This window comes from Callospermophilus lateralis, chromosome 4, assembly GCF_048772815.1.
Source record: "Callospermophilus lateralis isolate mCalLat2 chromosome 4, mCalLat2.hap1, whole genome shotgun sequence".
Taxonomy (NCBI): domain Eukaryota; kingdom Metazoa; phylum Chordata; class Mammalia; order Rodentia; family Sciuridae; genus Callospermophilus; species Callospermophilus lateralis.
In genome coordinates, this window is record NC_135308.1 from 4264702 (window position 1) to 4284927 (window position 20226).

Consider the following 20226-nt stretch of genomic DNA (forward strand, 5'->3'; position numbering starts at 1 on the left):
CTATCAATTATTGTAATAAGCATGACTGAAGAATTTTCTTAAATAATGTTTCATGTAAAATTCAAAAAAAAAATAGGAAAAATGAAATGATCATATTTAGGTATCCTGAACTACAGTTTAGTTCAAATTTACACAACAGGTTAGGGGGAAAATATCTCAAAGATGTTTTTAAAGACATAGGGAGTCCATAAAAAATGGATATGCCTACATTAGATCATTAGATGAGGATGTCATATCTCTTTTAAAGGTCGTATATACAGTTGAGCATTAATTTATCTGAATAAAACACAATATTCAACTCCTGTGGCACAAGAAGTAAAATTAAGAATCAATAAATGGGATGGACTCAAACTAAAAAGTTTCTTCTCAGAAAAAGAAACAATCTGTGAGGTTTATAGAGAGCCTACATCTTGGCAGCAAATCTTTAGCCCTCACACATCAGATAGAGCACTAATCTCTAGGGTATATAAAGAACTCAGAAAGTTAAACACCAAAAAAGCAAATAACCCAATCAATAAATAGGCCAAGGACCTGAAGAGACACTTCTCAGAAGATGATGTACAATTAATCAACAAGTACGTGAAAAATGCTCATCATCTCTAGCAATTAGAGAAATGCAAATTAAAACCACTCTAAGATTTCATCTCACTCCAGTCAGAATGGCAGGTCTTATGCATACAAACAACAATAAGTGTTGGCGAGGATGTGGGGGAAAAGGTACACTCATACACTGTTGGTAGGACTGCAAATTGGTGCAGCCAAGATGGAAAGCAGTATGGAGATTTCTTGGAAAATTGATAATGAAACCACCATTTGACCCAGCTATCCCTCTCCTTGGTCTATACCCAAAGAACTTAAAAACAGCATACTACAGGAACACACTAACATCAATGTTTGTAGCAGCATGATTCACAGTAGCAAAACTGTGGAACTAACCTAGATGTCATTCAATAGATGAATGGATAAAAAATGTGGCATATATGCACAATGAAATATTACTCAGCAATAAAAGAGAATAAAATCATGGCATCTGCAGGTAAATGGATGGAGTTAGAGAAGATAATGCTAAGTTAGCCAATCTCAAAAAACCAATGCCGAATGTTTTCTTTGATATATGGAGACTGATTCACAGTGGAAGAGGGAGAGGGAGCATGGGAGGAATATATGAACTCTAGATAGAGCAGAGGCTTTTGTGGGGAAGGGAGAGGGTATGGGTTATTAATGATGGTGGAATGTGATGATCATTATTATCCAAAATACATGTATGAAGACATGAATTTGTGTGAATATACTATGTATACAACCAGAGATATGAAAGATTGTGCTCTATATATGTAATAAGAATTGTAATGCATTCTGCTGTCATATATAAAGAAAAAAGAAAAAAAAATCAATCAATCAATCAAACATGATTTTCAATGTACATAATGAAATGTGGATGATATCTTCCAAGGATTGAAAGTTGAAACTTTCTATTGGCTTTGAATTGGACATGTTATAAACATCTTAAATTGCTTTTTTAAAAGGAATATATTGAAGCCAAAGACAGATTTTCTAACTTGAAACTGGGTAATTTTTCAGAAATTTCTAAACAACTGAAAAGAAAACATTCTTCTGGAAATCTGCATTCGATGTTACAGAAGTTAGTGTGACCTACGTGTCTCATGAGTACCCTGCCTTTGAAAATGTAGATCGATGATATTCACACAATTGCTTCTTTTCCAAATGAGTAGAAAAAAAGAAGATAAGCTATGGAAAGCACACACTCATAACATAAAAGAAACACCGGTTATCATTCTGCTGTTAATGATACTCAGAAGGAGGTACGGACATAGGGGTCTGGCTTCGGGGCCAAAGACATCCCCAGCCCTCTCGGTGCCACATCCCTTGCGCAGGCTCCCTGCTAGCCCAGCGCCAGCTCCATTAGAATCTAAAGTAAGTCTAAGAGGGGGAAGCTGATCAAAGAACTACTCAGAAGAAAAAAGGGTAGGATTTTTGCTCAGTTCTGATAAAATACATAGTCACATATTGATCTTTTTAGGATTTTTTTTAAAAATACTGACCCTATTTGTGGAAAACTGCATATCCCAGCTTGGTCAGAGATGGAATAAGTTACTTTTGATACAGCACAATTCTTACCTGCCACCAACAAATCCATAAAGTTTTATTATTCTTAGGGAGTGACTTGAAGTGTGCGATCTTGTCGTTAAAGGAGTGGCATCCCGTGGCTATTGTAGCGCACTCGCTCTTTAAGATATAATGAGTTTCTGAAATTTGCAGAAAAGCTTCTATCAGTAAATAAATATTAAAAGGAGTGGATTACAATATGATGAACTGGTCTCTTAACATTACATCTTCTTGGAACTTCAATGTCCAGTTAGAGCGGTGACCTTCTGAAGACCCTGATGCACACAATATTCCTGTCCCTCCCTTGTCCACCCTTGACCAGGGTCACCTTGTGTCAGCAGGATTCAGCAAGGCTCTGATCTTTCTGGGAGGCTGAGTGTTTAACAAGACCATTATTTCTTACCCAGCCCTAAATCCCCATCGTTCCTCAATATCTCTTAAGCACTCACTAAATTTGATGAACTAAGGGATGGAATTCACATCTGTGTTGGCACAGAAAGTTGAACATATTACACGCCTCTGATTCTCCAATCAAGTAGATTTCAGGAGAGCAAAGACAGAAAACCAGGAAAGGAATTTTTACTTTCATCACCTCTGGGGCATGAAAGCCCTGATGTTGATCGAGGGGCGTTTCAGAAGTCTATATTCGAAGGTGACCATGAGTGGAGGGATTTACGACGTGGCTGAACTGTCAAGTTCATACACTGTCTTAGATTCATAACCTCTTGAGAACATTTTTCTATCACAGTAAATGTACTAATTTTATTAGACTATATTGTTGCAGAGTCACCTATGATAATCTATTTATACAGTAAATTCTTATTAAAAGGTGGTTCAGGGGAGGCTGATCGCTTGTTAGCCTATGGCTGCTGCTTCTTCCCCAGGAAGCTTCCTGTAACAACTTGCCAGGAAAGAATCGGGGATGTCCCAGCTGCCCTGCTACCGTCCATTCCTTTGTTTACGTACTATTCATTTATCCCAGTTTCTTCTAATACTCATCATTTATCAGACACTGGGTGAAATGGGGACAGAGATAAACCAGCCCAAGCTTCTGTCATGGAGAAGTTCACGGATGTCAAATTAGGCTAGAGAATGGGACCAAGGTCCCACAGATCTGTGTGCCATGGCCAACCTGTGGGGAGGCACAGGAGTGGCAAGGAGAACGTTGATCAGTGGGGGTGAAGCGGGGTGCCTGGCGGCAGCCAAGTCCGCCATCAACACTGGGGAAGTGACAGTGAGGGTGAAATGGATTTACGGCCACATCTAGGAAGAAGAAAAATTGGCTATACTGAGACTGGGATTCTGAGGACCTAACCAGAAGGAACTGAGCATGTTAAGGCTCCTTCTGAGCTCGACTTGAGGACTCATAGACAACGGTGCCCTGGACTAGCAAGGAACACGGAAACCATGATGCCCCGATGTGGATCCAGAGCAGCCGTTTTGTAAGAGGAGCCCATTCGTACTGGAATCTGGAATCCGTTGAGAGAATCCCAGGCGAGTGAGCAAGGGAGATTTAGCTGTATAGAGGTTAAAGACATGAAAAAAAAAAAAAAGGATAAGTTTCTACAAAAATGTGAGTGACAAGTCGAGACACTTGGGGAACACTAACATTTAAAAAACGACAGTAAGAAAACAGTGATCTTTGAAGTCCAGTGTAGAATTTATTCTAGGTGATCATTAGAGTTTAGAAACAATCCAGATGATAATTAACATAACTATTTTAATCAACGATGCTATAGAAAAAAACACTCCACAATGAATCTTGGTTTTATGATAAGCGTCAGTTTTTTCTTTGTGAACAGAAACTCCAACTTGGAGGATTAATAATGAGAAGAGTTTGGGAAATACAGGGAAAACTATGTCCGAAATGTGTATTAATGAGGTATTTACTTTGCTACTTGAAAAAAACATGTTTTATATCATAACATCTTTTCAGGAACTAAAAATACAGCAGAGAATCAAACAAAGTTCCTAGTCACTGGGCATTCATGTCCTGAGAGGAATGCAAGCACCCTCATCTTTCCACGCTGCACTGTGGGGCTGACAAGGCACGCTTCACAGCATGCGTTATTGTCTGAAAATAACTTACACCATGCAGCAATGTTATGGATAAATATGGAGGAAGCTGATAAAAATGCAGGAATGGAAGGCCCCCTGACTAGGAGTACAAATGTCATAAATGCAATCAAACTAAGTATAATGACCCTGATGCCATCTTTTAGGACAAGCTGCTTGAACAGGTAAGTCACTGTGACCAGGGGACAGGACCCGGGGAAGGGCTTTCTGCGCAGATGATCAGCACTAAGGTAGGAGTGTATTGGAGGGTTTGGAAACTGTGTAACTAGTGTAACCCCTATCAGAACAGCTGGGGACAGTAGGAAAGAAGGTGACAGGACCCAGGGAATTCATAACATTTCACAACGGAGCACAAGGAGCCTTCGGATTTTGAGATTTGTGAATGTTTTCAATGGGCACAATAAGGAATTTTCTTCCTAAAGCAGCAGAGTTACCAATAATATAAACTTACTTTTTCCAAAAAGGTGAACTTTCTTTAACTTTGTGGAGTAGAGGCTGTTTCTGTGGAGTGGATCTGGCTTGCAGGGATTCCTAGGTGTTGGCCATCTCTGGAGGACCCCACCTCCAGCCTCCGACCCTGCTCCCAGCTTAGCAACAGTGAACGTCTTCCATATCCACTCAGGACACAACTGGGGTGACCACAGACGAGGTGCCCAGAGGCAGGATTTCTCCAGAGGCAATTATGCCAAGAAGGTGGGAAAGAGCATCCCTGGCTCCTGAGTCAGGTTTTACCTCTAGTCAGCTGCAGGCGGCTCCAGCCCACTCACTTTTTGGGTTTTCACTATTCTATCAGACTGAGGAAGAAAGAGAGGAAGAGCTGTGGGACCACTATGCCTCCAAGACTAAATGACCTAGAGAGACAGGGATTTTAAGGAAATGCGGTAGAGGAGAAGAGATCCAGGTGGCACTGCAATTTGGCGGGGTGCTGTGGCCTCTGCAGCCGCCCTTCCCTCCCTCCCACAGATTGCCTCACTGCTCCTCCTAACCTGAGCCTGCTGTCCTGTCCAACCTTGGAGCCCACAGAGCATGTCCCCACCTTGGTAACCCTGAGCAAGGTACGCATCCACCATCTGTAAGAGGAGGCGACTCCTTTCTGCAGGTGAATCGATGCAGCAGGGCAACTGGCACAGGACTGGGAATGGGGTCGCTTCCCCTGATCCTGAATGCATTCGCCAGAACTCTAGGCTTTGCACAAACCCCTCCTTTGTTTCTCTGCTGGTGGATTTATCTTCTGAGACCCACAAGGGTGTTCCTTGTAGAGCACTCTCAGGCTGAGGCCACATCAACAGCCGTGGCTGTCTGTCAGAATGAAAGTGCTGTCCTTACATCCAAATGTTACTTCAGCCACTTGCAAGAAAATGTGAAAGACTGGCCTTCGGGTCCCTGGTGACCACAAAGAGTATGAGGCGGCTCTGGATTAGAGACCCACAGGAAACTGTAGCTTGCATTTCAGGGGCAGGGTGCAGCATTTCTGCAGATGGGGAAAGGATGCCTGCAAACCAAGAGTGTCCTGGGAAGTAGTGGAAATAGAGGAAGTAGACTCACCAGGTCAAATCTTCATTAAGGGTTAGATGCTTGTGAGCGGGAGAACCCATCAAAGAAAATCCTTCTCAACATCATAGCTAAAGTTGGTTTAGTCTGTGTATAAAATAGTCCATAGACAAAATTCCATTAGATGGAGGACTCTCTCCACACCAGTCTTCTCTGGTGAGTCCGGGTGAGATCTGCTTGTTCAGGTTGCTTACTGACACATTCACATTTTATGGACTCCTCTGTGCCTGTCCCTTGTACTCAGCATGATATCTTTATATCCATTCACTACATTCATCAAGAATTCATTTTCATCCATTCTCCTTGGTGAATAGCATTGCATTGTATCAACCTGGCACACAGGGTTTATTCACTCCCCTGCCGATAGGTCTTGTGGTTGATTCCAATTTGGTTTTTATAAATAAAATGCTAGAGTCATTCATACACACGTCTATTTATAAATATGTGTTTTTATCTCTCTGGAGACATGACCTGTGTTAGGCCACGTCTGTGAAGGGGCAGCCCCAAGATGAGATGCAAATATATCGGATATTTGTGGGACGTTCCTGAGGGAAAGTGGGGGGAGAGGACACCTGTACCATGACATAGGTCACCTCTCTGCAGGGGAGAAGGGACTAGGAGACGGTCTTAGCCTGGCCTTTCTTAACAGGAATGGCGCCACTCACCATTGCCCCTAGTGACCCTCTGGTGAAGTGCTTGCTCCCTGGCCCTGCAGCCTTATGCTCTGCTGGACTAGAAGTCTTAGTTCCAGAGGGAGAAATGCTTCTGCCAGGTGGTTCTTTGGGCTCCTCGTGCCTGAGATGACAGGCTAAGAAGGGAGATATGGTGCTGGTGGGGTGAATGGTGCAGATCACCAAGGGGACATCCGGCAGTTACTCACAGTTGATGTCGGAAGCGTACTCCTGGAGTTCGGGAGGTCCCTTAGGGTGACCCTTGTAGTTACCATGTTCTGTTTTTAAGATCAATGGGAAACTACGGCAACCTAGTCAGGCAGGACAACAAACGTCTCAGATCCTTCAGGGATGAAGGTGTGGGTCACCCCTCCAGGTAAAGAGTCAAGACTGCTGAGGTGCTTGCGGAAGGCAGAGGGACTACTGGGTAGTAGAAAAAGGTGGTTATAAATACCAGCTACAGCCACGTGGCCAGTTACAGAAAAGGGGGCTGTAGTTTCTATTGATATTTCTTCTCCATTCTGTTAAGAATATGTCTGTACATGTTTACACATGCATCGAGGGGACATGTTTGTTACCCTCCTGTAGGTACTCATCATGCAGTACAATGCTGATTGACATATCATTGGTGTTTAAAGTGGTGTTGAATCACATTAGAGTATTTGAGTTGCAGAATGTCAGAAGAGAAAGCATCACTCAAAGACATGATTTCCCTCCTATTCTGGAGAAGGAACTAGTATGTTTTTTCTTGTATGGACAGTTACATCATGTTGGGTGGAATTATGACCTTGTTGTTCGGAGATGAGACCTGATGTAAGGAGTCATATTTGGTGTCAGGTGGACAAGGGGTGGACTTGGTACAGTTAATCTGAATCTCAACTTCATTGGATTAAGAGGCTTCTGGGTGCCCCGATGAGGATGTTTCTAGGTTGATGGGCATATGGGACAGCAAGCCGAGGCGGAGACCCACCCTCAATGTGGGCAGCATTGCCCATGAGGTTGGGACCTGGAGGGAGTACAGAGTTGGGAGAACAAAGAAGCAACATCAGAGGGAGATTGATCCTTCTTGGGCGGGATCTGGATTATGCTGCACTCACTTGAGGTCATCAGACCCCAGCTCCTTCACTCTCCAGGTCTTCAGTCCTGCTCTGTGCACATTGTTGATCCCTCTTGCTCTCATCCCCCGGCTCTCAGAATTAGCAGCTACTGCTTCCTCCAGCTCTCCAGCTGCGGACGGCCATCGTGGACTATCCAGCTTCTGGTTGTATAAGCCAATCTGATAAATACCTTTTTATAATCCTATCTGTCTATCTATCTATCTATCTATCTATCTATCTATCTATCCATCCATCCATCCATCCTGTTGATTCTGCTCCTCTAGAGAATCTTGACTAATATACTTACATGACATTATGAATTTTGATAGCTGCATGTCCTTGGAAAACCACCATCACAACTGAAACGACAAATGTTTCCATCACACCTCAAATTTCCCTGGCCCAGTGGAACCCCAATACCCCATATTTTCACAACCACCCTGTGTCAACTGTGATGACCCCTTTACCATCACCAGGGATTGGTCTGCATTTTCTGTTTCTGTGTAAATAAAATTGCACAGTGCACACCTGTTTGTGTGGTTTACCTCAGTTGGAATGATTATCTCCGTTCCTTTGGGGATGTGCTCGGTTGCTACGCCTTTCTTAGGAGCTGGCTGCTTCATCATTACGGGTCGTATTTGCAAAGAGTGTATCTTCCCACCTCTGAAGTCTATTCCACCTGGTGCTAAACAGGTACCCAGTGTTCTCCCATACTGCTTACAAGGTCTTCATTTCTGCCACCCTGTAGTGATTCATGTACCTGTATTTTAAATTCAGGCAGGTTTCTTTTGTCAAGTGTGCAGTTGGGTGTCTTTTTTCAGCCCACCTTGTACTAGGAGTGTCTCTGCTGTTTGCTTGTGTTATCCACGTGGCTGGGCTTAACTGGGTCCTGTTACCATTTCAGTCTCTGCTGTCTGAACTGCATTCTGCTGTTTTTCTCGCTTCCTTTGAACTCAGTAATATTTTATGGTTCTGTCTCCATTCTACTTGGTTTACTAAGCGTGAGTCTTTGTCCCGTCTTTCAGTGGTGCCTGGGGTTCTGGCATGCATTCTCACCTCTTCACAGCCCACCCTCCAATGACATTGCGCCCCTTTTGCATGACCAGGTGCACCCCGGAGCATGCCACTCTTCCACTCTCAGCTTCGTGCCGTCATTGGCAGAGTCTTGCTTCTGTGTGGCAGAGGGGCCACAAACACAGTTATCACTTGTTCTATAAATAGTTATTTTCAAAAGAAATTTAAAAATTGGCCCATACCACATGCGTGTGAAATCTTCATTCTTTGGTGTATTTTCAGTTTTTTTGATGATATAAACTTATTTGGCCTCCCATGAGATGTTCATCTGAACCCAAGGCAACTACCCAGCTGCCCGTGCAGACTTCTGGAGCCTGTTTTCCCCTCCAAGAGGCTTCCTTCTCCAGGTACGAGTGCTAAATCAAATCCCCAGATTCCCTGGAGCCCAGCTGCACTCAGTGAGGCTCCTGTGTCTCCTGGGAGTCCTTGGTCCTGTGATGTTCCAGAATCTGCCTGCTGGGGGAGGCTTGTGTGAGCTGCACACTGCCTCACATTCTTCCCCACTCTGGGGCTCACGGCCTCCCTGTGCATGTCATCCAGCATCTGAATTAGCTGCTCCCTGAATTTCATGCAGTCTTCTTGTTATTCACGGTAAGAGATTGATTCTACCCCTTTTCTCCCATATGCACAAAGCACAGGCACAGGCCTTCTGACATACTTGGAAAGCTAAGTAGAAATTCCCCTGAGCATCACGTTTAAAATTATATTTGATGGTCTACATGATTACAATATACTAATCCTATTATCAAATAGTGAGTTAATGTTAAATTTTTGAATTCAAAAGTTGTTCTACAAGTTCCATTTGAGTTAATCTAGCAAAAGTACCTAGAAGTAAAAAAGAAATCCCTGGGTCACTGAAAAGACAGATTGCTTGATAATGCACTTTTCATATTTTGAAGATCTATAATCCACCAAAAAGAATTTGGAAAATGTAGCTTTGCCTTACAGGAGATGTTACATCTGGAATAAAAGCAGTACAGAAAAGATGCCCGCACTAATTCTTTGCCACGACATATCAAGAGACCAGAAATTTAACTTCTTTCATTTAATAGGCTTTTAGTTCAAAAGAAATGTCTTCACATTTAGAGGCCTAAAGTTTAATCAAAACAAATGCTCAGGTACTACAATAAGTGTTCAACAGGAGTTGCTGAAGCTAATTGCGAACTTATGCATTATAAGTAATTGCCACAGAAATCTAGTTCAACCATGTGAGCAGACACAGCCCCCTGAAGCTGTGATTCCAAGCGTATGCTCTTTCTCTCTCTCTCTCTCTCTCTCTCTCTCTCTCTCTCTCTCTCTCACACACACACACACACACACACACACACACACACACACACCAAAGGGCTTTCCACCAAGTCTGGAGGCTTTTTTGGTTGCTACAAATGGGGGAAGAATTTCTAAACATTTAATGATAAATGTGTGAATGAATGAAGGAAAGATTTGCAAAGCAAATCACCATTCTGTTTTTTCAAGTATTTTAAAGCTGCCCTTTTAACCTCAAATCATTCAATTAAAATTTAAGTTAAGTTGGGCGCATGGCTCATGCCTATAATACCAACAGCTCAGGAGGCTGAGGCAAGAGGATCGTGAGTTCAAAGCCAGCCTCAGTAAGAGGGAGGTGCTAAGCAACTCAGTGAAATTCTGTCTCTAAATAAAGTATAAAATAGGGCTGGGATGTGGCTCAATGGTAGAGTGCCCCTAAGTTCAATCCCTGATACCCAGCCCCCCCCAAAATTAAGTTAAATCCTGGTATCTTCCTCAAGCCACACCTCCACCATCCCCTTTGAAGATCCCATTATTTCTTCCAGCACTTAGTATCCAGAAAGATTATGTATTTCTGCAAATTCCTTTAAATCAGACTTAATTTTCCAGAACTGTAATAATGTCTCAGGAGTACAGAAGTCACACATCAATCATGAGAAACTCTGCTCAGGGTCCTTAGAAGACCCAGAATCTCAGCAGCAGAAAGTTGGCTCATACACGATTCAAGGCACGCTACTGAGAAGTCATGGATTTCTCAGTTATAGGAAAGAGTCCTGTGATTCAAAAGTTGAAAGACATAAACATGCTGCAAAATTCAGCAACGTCTGCCCGTTATCAAAAGTGTTCTCGTTACCGAGCGACTTCACCATCACCGTGGCCCGTCCACTCCGCATCCTTCGAGCTTCTCCTAGGATCAGTTATTTGCGAAGCAACAGAAGTGCATGCAGAAAACAGGATTTCCTCACATCCATTATCGTGCTTTACTTTCATTAGCAATTATTTCTTTGATGTGTACACAAGTGCTTGTGTTTTAATCATCTAGAAATAGAACATAGATGCATTTTAAGAGGAAAACAGGCCTTTCTAGTTTAAGCACAATCTGAAAGCAGAATCTGCATCTCTCCTGGTGCCTCTGAGTTCCTCTTTTAATTATAAAATGAATCTCCTTTTACAAATTCTGTATTTTCTTAAGTGACTAATTAGTTGAAAAGAAAGCATAAAGAGTAATTATATTTGACTTCAGGTTTCCAGGAGGAAAATCAATCATTCTTCATTTAATATTTACTTACTTAGTAATTATTAATCAGAAATTTAATGTTGTCTGGACTCACAGTCAACTGGGTCTGAGTTAATCGAATATTTTTAATTAGAGTAACTGAACTCTACACGTTCAAAGTTAGATTCAGTCCCAAAGGCAGCAGTTGCTTAAACAGTTAGCCAAAATTAACATTTGAAGGAATGTACGAACTTCAATAGCAGTGCAAGGAGAGTTAGTTCAGAGGTTAATAACCGTGACTTGCTATACAATGCCTTGAGTTTAATGCTGGTTTTTGTTAAGGTTATTATTCAAATTAATTGACTCCAGTATCCAAGCATAGAAAAATTAGGGACCTAATTATAAGGAAAAACATTTTCACATTGGAAGTGTTAATATTTTTAGTGCACAGAAAAACCTCGAGACATAAACTGGAGACCCTGAAGTTTTAAAGTGTGTTTTATTGCTTCAGAGAATGGTCAGATGGATTCTGTGCACAAATCAAAGTGGTTTCCATATGCTCTGAAAGTTCTAATTTCAAATTTCTCTTGACTTACAATCTAAGTTTGCAAAAGCAGAAAAGTAATTAAGAAATAAAATACGGCAGACGGTGTGGTCACTGCTGATGAATGATGTGCTCCTGCTACATGGAGTAGGTATCAAAGCCGGGGACCTGGGTTCCACCACGGTCGTTAATCAACATATTCACACTGTCTGGCCTGCCTGACTGTAATAATAGATAGCACAGAGCACACTCCAAGTTTCCTATGGAAGATTAATTTTATTGAAATCTACCTCTAGGCCAAAAATAGATGGGATGTCTAAATATAATTCCAGATTGTAACAGGACTAGTAGTGACCTTCCCCGATAAGCAGCTGGGACAACCAGCCACTTGTGGAGAAGACGCTGCCTGGGTGATGAGCACCGAATTATGATCTGAGGAGAGACACAAAACAGATTCCTACGAAGGGCCCAGGGAAGCCTGCAGTGTAGACAACTCTCTAGGCAAAGTGCTAGTGACTACAGTGCTCTGGAATCCTGGGGGCAGGGGGTAGGCTACTATATGAGTAGGACAAATTTGTTTTTGAAAATCTCTGATGTTTGGTAATTAAATTTATTTCATGATTAGTTTTCAGAACAGAGTTTTATTCAGAGTACACAAAAGTTGTGAGAGGAGGGGGAATCGAAATGAAGTGAGGGGATACGGCAGCTCTACCTTCTGCCAGGCTGGGAATGGACAGGCTCCGGGGGCTGGGGCCAGGCGAGGTGTTGTGCCTGGGCTGCGTGGCTGGGGGAAAGACCCCTGAGGAAGGCAGAGAGCGTGGCTCCTGGTTGGACAGTGGCCAGTCTGAACCAAGGCAGCACCAACCACAGACGGCTCTCCATAGATGAGATCAAGTTCAAGATGGAGAGCATGGCCAGGCACTGAGGTACTGTGCACAGCACCAATGAAATGACACAGACACCCATTCTTCCTTGGGGATCCAGTCAAGGGCACAGACCCCTCTGAGCCTCATCTCCCACAGCACGCCCTGGCCTGCTCTGCTCCACGCCGTGGCCACATGGACAAACAGCCATTTTTGACTCCTCAGTCCGTGGCTGAGCTTCTGTGGGCTGAGCCACACAAAGACAGCATTAGGGCACCCTGTCAGGAATATCTGAGCCTCTCCAGTCAAGGACAGCGCTGGGTGAGACCCTCACAGACCCCGGACACCACCCTCCTGCTCTCTTCTCTAGGCCGTATCTGTGCTGCACTTGGCTCAATGGTAGCGATTGCCTTATTTGTTTCCAGTTACTGAGCTCCAGACAGTCTTCCTTGGCAGGTGCTGAACAGATGGGCACAAGGGAGCTGGATGGCCCCTGGAGTGGGAGGGGAGGGCTCTGAGACAGGCCGACTTTCCATTACCCGGTATCTAACCTTACCTTCAGGGGACCCCTACCCTTCAACTGTATCTGGAGGAGTCCTATGTGGGTCAATTTAATTTTCTCTTTCTATCCAGAGAGGACGATATGTGTGAACTGATAAGACACTTCAGAAGTTCAATGAGCAAGCACCAGCGTGTTCTGAAAAGGCAGAGTTGCCCCTATTCTCTGACAGCATTCAGCATCATTAGCTAACTGTCGTCAGGGGCTACAATTTACGGCTGGTTAGAGTTAGTTTTTGTCGCTGGGCAGGAAGAGCACACATCCATTAGGCCATGCACTCACTTGGTTCAGTCCACGAGTGGTTGGTTGGTTCTAGCAAAAGGATAATCACAAACTAAAGTCTTTTTCAGTTTACAACTGAAAGATAGCTGTATGTTAAAGTTTTTAATAAAAATATGTTTCTTTATTTTTTTCCATCTCATTACTCTGTGCATTTACACTTGGATACTTGGCAATAATAGGACTAATCAATAACATAGTTAGCTGGGAAATATTCAGACTAAAAGCATCAACCTGAAAATGGAAATATATAAAACAAGGCATACAGGGTTTTTTTTTCAAGTCAGTAAATATTGCATTTTATTAACTCGGGTGGGGCTATGGCTTGAATAAGAAGTGCCTCTCCCCAAGCTCTTGGGTTAATTCAGGAATATTCAGAGGTTGAATGATTAGATAATGAGGGCTGTGACCTGATATTGGATTAATCTATCTTCTGGGTTAATGATTTGAAAGAACAACGATATAGGATGGTGACTATAGGCAAGTAAGGCATGGATAGAGGAAGTAGATCACTAAGGATGCACCCTTGAGGATTGTATCTTGTCCCCTGACCCCTCCCTCCCTCCCTCTCTCTCTCTCCTTCCTGGCTGCCATGGGGCAGGCAGCTTTCCTCTACCGCGTCTCTCTTCCTGATGCTTCACCTGACCTCTAGTCCACAGCAATGGAGTTGGCCAACCATGGACTGAAACTCTGAAGCCATGAGCCCAAAATAAACTTTTTCTCTTCTACGTTGTTCCTCTCAGGCATTTTGGTCACAGCAATGAAACCCTGACTAGCAGAAATGATTATCCACATATTCAAATAATTTATGAACATAGTTTTGAAATTTTTTTTTTGTAAAATATCTCATTGTGGCATTAATATATCCCTGTTATTAAGGGGACATATTCACCCATGTGAGTATAATGTCCCTGTCAGACATGGGGCATCTCAATCTCTTCCCAAGTCCAGGAGAAACATGATTTGATTTCTATGAATATAGGTAATCTTCCTGTGTCTGGAATAAAGCTCTCTGTGATTTAAGTGTGTGTTCTCAGGTATTAGTAAAGCGTTGCTGTCACAGGTGAGATGTCCCTTTTTCTGTTAATCGTGAATATGGAGCAGCATGGTAATCCATTCCCTGCTGATGGACTTTAGGCTGTTTTCTGTTTTAGAACACAACATAAGCTCTTATGAATGCCAGTTCACAAAACTCTTGGCTGACTTACCATCTTCTTTTTCTTGAGTAAATATTTAAGAACAGAATTGTTGGATTATAGGAAAATTCAAATCTTCCAGAGTTTTTCCTAAGCTCTTCAGCGGAGTTAACACTTGCACCAGCAATTAAGGGTAGATCCTCACTGTTTTAATCCTCACAGCGCTTAGCTAAGCCAGCGTTTTTCACTTGGGCTATTTCAGTTGATGAATGATGACATCTCATTTTCATTTCAATTTTCGTTTCCTTGACGAATGATGGTGTACAGTATATTTGGTATGTCCACTCTAGCTTTCTCACGTTTCAGAATTGCTCCAATTCTGCAAACTCACCTGAGCCTCTTATTCTTATTATTGGTTCGTAGGGTATTTGTGTATGTTGCTGTTTAGATACAGAGATTGAGAACAGTTTGATTTGCCTTTTTATTTGCATGCTGGTGTTTTTATGAAAGGTGATGCTGTTTGACACACCAGGAGAGCATCACCCTGCCTACCACTACTTTAATTATAGAAATCAGTGACATGAATCTTCACACTTGTTCTTCCTTAAAGGTTTATTAACTAGTATGTCTTGTGTCTTTTCATTAAAAAGCACAGAATAATCTCTGTAATTTCAAGGAAAGGTCTTTTGGAATTTGTTGTTGTTGTTTCTATAAACTACACAGATCTACCTGTAGATAAATACTCTCTGCACAGTATTGGATCTTGCCATATGTGAATATGGCAAGGCACTCTATAATTTTTAAAAAGTTCTTGGAAATGATTTAATTTTCAGAGTATAGATTGTATTCCAGTCTGTCATATTTATTCTGAATTATTTCTTATTCTGATCAATTTTCAAAGGTGTTTTATTTTGTTTTATGATTGTTTTTTGTTACAGTATAGAAATTTGAATGGGTTCTGTACAGGGGTATTGCATCTCAGAGCTTTGTTCATTTCTGTAACTGATTCCAGTGGTTCATACATTTCTGTGGATTTTAAAACCACCTCTCCTGTCTTACACAGTTTCTCTTTCCTCATTCTTATTCCTTTTACTTTTCCTCCACTATTATGCCAGATGTAATACGAGTTCAACATTTAACACGAGTATTTAAAGTGGACATGCATGTGATGTGCTTAATTTGGGAGAAGAATGTTCAATACTATTTGTAGGCATTTGGTTGATGGATCTGTCAGGTGGAGGAAAATTCCTTTCTTCCTAGCTTTTGATAATTCTTCTCTTTGTTCTGAATAGTGGTTGGATTTTATCAAATGCATTTGTCATCATTATTGACATTAGTGTATGACTTTCACATTTATTTGACTTTTTTTATGGAAGAATAGATTGTGAAAGTTGACTCCAGATCATCTGTTCAGGGTTCTGCTAATCAGAATGTTCTTGAAAATTGCAGTCATATTAATTTTGAGAAAAGCGAATTTTACTGCATTGAATTCCATCAGCTGTCATTTGAGCTCACAGGAGAGCATGAGGACACCACAGTCAGTATTGGATGCAGGAGACTGTGGGAATTTAGCCAAATGTGAAGTTAAAGGCACAGTCCTCCAAACTCCCACTCTGCCTAAGACCCCAACACACCCACAGGTTCAGGGGTCGCAGAAACACCACCTCTGGCCAACTGGTTACAAGCACAGAGGTTCCCTGGACACCCTCACTGTCGGTGGATCTCTAGAATGGCTAACAGAGCCCCAGAGGGTACCACTACACCCTGCTCACAGGAGGGCTCCAACAGAGCTTCCGTGGCTGCAGCCATGTGTTGCCTGCTTGCTACGGATGCTCACCGTATGCACATGGAGAAGCTCCAACTCTGCAAACTCACGTGAGCCTCAGCGTCCAGAGTTTATATCTGGGTCTGATATAGGCATGATTCACTGAATCCCTGTGCGGGTGTTTGAACTCAAACTCTAGGACTCTCCACTCCTTGGCTGATCTCAAGTCACAAGGACCCAAATCTTAACACTGTGATCACCTGGATGGTCTTCCTGGTCTGGCCACACCCATCCCAGGACTGCGGATGCAGACAGCCCTCCCACAAGTCACACCACAGGCATAAACTGCCAGGTGAGCATCATCTACCCCACTTCCTCGTGGACTCTCAGGTCCCAGTGCATAACAGTTCATCCTGTCCTTGACGTGCTAAGGGTACAGAATCTCCCTCCCAAGAACCGGGATCAACAGCCAGCCAAACTTCACACTATAAAGAAAAAGATGATTCTTAATTCTCTCATTTTTATCAGACTTTCAGCATATTACTAAAATAAGCCTCTGCTTTAGCTTCTGTGGCAGTGCCCTTTCTGTTAACCAAAGCCACTTGGGAACTGTAGAAAATGGGAGAATGCCTTGGTTTGGCATGGAAGTTCCTAATAATTCTCTTAAACTGTGATTCCCCACAGGATGTGAACTCATTTGGAAGTTAATGAAGTTATGGTATTTATATCTATAAAGACACAAGAAAGATCTAATTTTATTTTATTTTTCGCTTTTTGCCATCATATACCTTTTAATGTTTTTTCTTCCACTGAGTGTTTGTCCTTAAAATAATATGTCTGCCAGAGCAGCACATGGAAAAATGATAGGAAATTATAATATTTTAAAATTTGTATTCATCATATGCTTGCAAGTTTTAATCAGACATTATATTTAACACATATAACATTATTAATGTATTAGATGATTATATTTAGCACACAAAAAGTACCAAAATCCATATATGCAATATACTTTGAGCAAATTACTTGGGAAAATATATGCAATATAAGTCTGATTTTCTGAAATATTAAAATTGAAGTCCATTCCCAAGCTTATTTAATTTGAAAAACCAGACTTCAAAGCTATTAATCTGACCTGAATTCCTCACCTTGCATTTAAGAGAGCTGCAGAGCCACATGATATAAGAAGACTATCTTGAGTTCTTAAAGATATTCAAGAATAACTTCATTAAGATACTTAATAGAATATGCAGAAAAAAATGCTCCTCCTATTTTTGATTCAGACTTTTCAGTGGAATGTTTTATTTATGAGAATACATATTCACATTCACGCTTTGAAGGGATGCTCTGGGCACGTTAAAAGGAGACTACCAAGGGAATTGGTGCTACATTCATGAAGACAGGAGAGTGGGGTGGTGACGTATGAGCAGGAGGATGGCTGGGGGTCCAGATGGAAAGTGGGACCAGAGGATGCATTGCAAAGAAGAGCTGTTCTTGGGACGGACACAGGAGCAACATGTAATTTAAGGCTAAGCCATGTGATTGCTGACACATTCCTCGTCACACTGGTACCACTGTGATTGTGGGGGAAAAAGAAACAAATAAAAAACAGCAGTATAGTCCTGGGGGGAGACTGGGCTATCGGGACACAGACAGGAGAGGGAGCTGACCCACAATGGTGAAAGGGCAGGTGGCCATCGCACAGGTCTGTTGCGATGAGCTTAGATAGCAGAGTGGATGTTGGGATTGCTTGCAGAGTTAAATTTGCTGATTGTACTGACTTTAGGATGGAGAATAGTTCACCTTATTTAAATGCTGGAATAAAAGAGTTGGGAAACATTAGAACTTAAAATGTAGGATAAGGAGACTTAAGTGGTCAAGGTGAAATGAAGCAGGTAGAATGTGATGGAATCCTAGGGTTAATCTCATTGTCCCTGTCCTAACACACTCAGCTTCAACTTCCTGAAAGCATGCCCAGTGCCCTCCTGGTCCTCCAGTGCAGTCTAGAAACAGGTCTATAAAACCTGCTTCTGTGGTGATCTTGGGTCACCTGTCCCTATTCTTTACCTTTGCCACTCTATAATGTAGTATTTGTAATCAGGAAATGTATACTACACAAGAAACATGAAATCTAGCCCAAGGGCAGAACCATGAGACTGGAGAAACGAACAGTGATCTTAGGACTCTGAGGCTGTGAAGGGCATTGGTGAGGGCAAGCTTATCATAGGGTCTGTCCAAGGTCACAGGAAACCGGCCTTGCAGCTGGCACACACTCTGATGGACTCTTCTCCAAAGACCAGGCTCCCTTGAGATTTGAATTTCATCCCGCAATCTCAACTTACCCACTGTAGTTATTATTGGCGGTTTTTCAGGTTACTTGTTTCTGGTTTCTGGGAAGGAGAAGAATAAAGGTGAAATGAGAGAGAGCTATTTACAACAACGCCAGCAAACATGCTGATGCTCCCTATGGTTGGGCAGAAACCCTTGGTGAGGTATTGGGGCCTTCAACAGGGTGCTGGGCACATGTGCAGTGCACTGCGGGAGTTGGGGTCTATGGAACCAGGGAATTCTGGGCTTAATTCTTCCTTATCTCCTACCATTTCTTGGATGTTGAACAAATTGCCTGTCTCTGGGCCTCAGTTGATTCTTTTAAGTAGTGGAGTAATACGTGTCTAATCTACAGAACTATTTTGAAACTTTAAGGTCATCATACAATGAAGGAGAGTGCTCCGTGCACGATACTCACTGGAGATGAAGTGTCCTGGTGACGATCCTGGTCAGGAGGAGGTGTGATGCCATAGGTCAAATAGCAGACCATTCAGAGCGTCCGGGTAGGCCTGTGGTGTACACATGTATGTGCAAAAGCACCTTTAAACTTGAGGAAGAATTTCCCCACTGTTATTTCCAAAAAATTGTTTTTAGGACATTTTTCTCAAGATAAGTAACTAGACATTCTGGTGATTTCAGTAGAATTCAAAGTACCAGAGGATCATAGGGTCAAACTATTTAGAATAAGAGTAATTAAAGAATAAGTCAACTTCATTATAAGTGGGAGATGCTAAATTTTAGAAAAAGCATTTTTATAAACTTCAAAGTAGGTCACCTTAATTATACATCATTTATCATTTTGAGTGACAAATAAAGCATTAATTAACATTCGTAAATAAAATTAAGTAGCATTTTAATATATTCAGTGGGCCTTTATATGTTAGGAGATTACTATGTGCAAAATAAACATTTAAGTTCATGTTTGGATAGACATAATAAATAGCAAGATGGTAAATGATATTTCTATAATGTTCTCACATTTTCTTTAAACAAAGTTCAGAACAAAGTATTTTAAAAAGTGTATCCAGTAATAGTTTCAGCAGTATCAGAAAGCAGGGAATTACTGCTTCAGGTGATTTTTCCTTTGTATTGTGTATTTAGCTTAAAGGAAACTTAAGGCTATACCTCCATCACTCAGTTTAATCCATCCACGGTTGTCCAGAGTCATTTGGTTTAAACCAGAAAAATCGTCTTAACCTCATGTAAAATTACAGGAAGGGCAGCCTGGATGGCCGGAGAAAGCAAAGTGTAAATAACCTGCCTGTGGAGGTCTGCCAGTGTCTCAGTAGGTCCCTGGTGGAAAGTTAAGCTGAGAAAACACATGTATTTCACCACCAGAGGTGGTACTGAAACAATATGACTGAACAAGGCAAGACACCCCAGGAATATGACCAAAGGTAATTAAAAAAAATTGAGCTGTTCTTTTAAAATGGGAATGAGGCAAAACTAGGAGAGAGAGAAAGAGGGAGAGAGAGACACACAGAGACAGAAAGACACTGGTTAACTTACTAGCTCTGTCATTGTGAATCTTAAACCCTGGGGTAGCCAGCAGGCTGGAAATCCCGGTAAGGGCTAAGGTGGGCTTGGGCTTGAAGCTGGAGCTCAGGCGGGTTTCCATGTTGCAGACTGGAGACAGAATCCACTCTGTTTGCATAAACCTCTGATTCTGCCCTA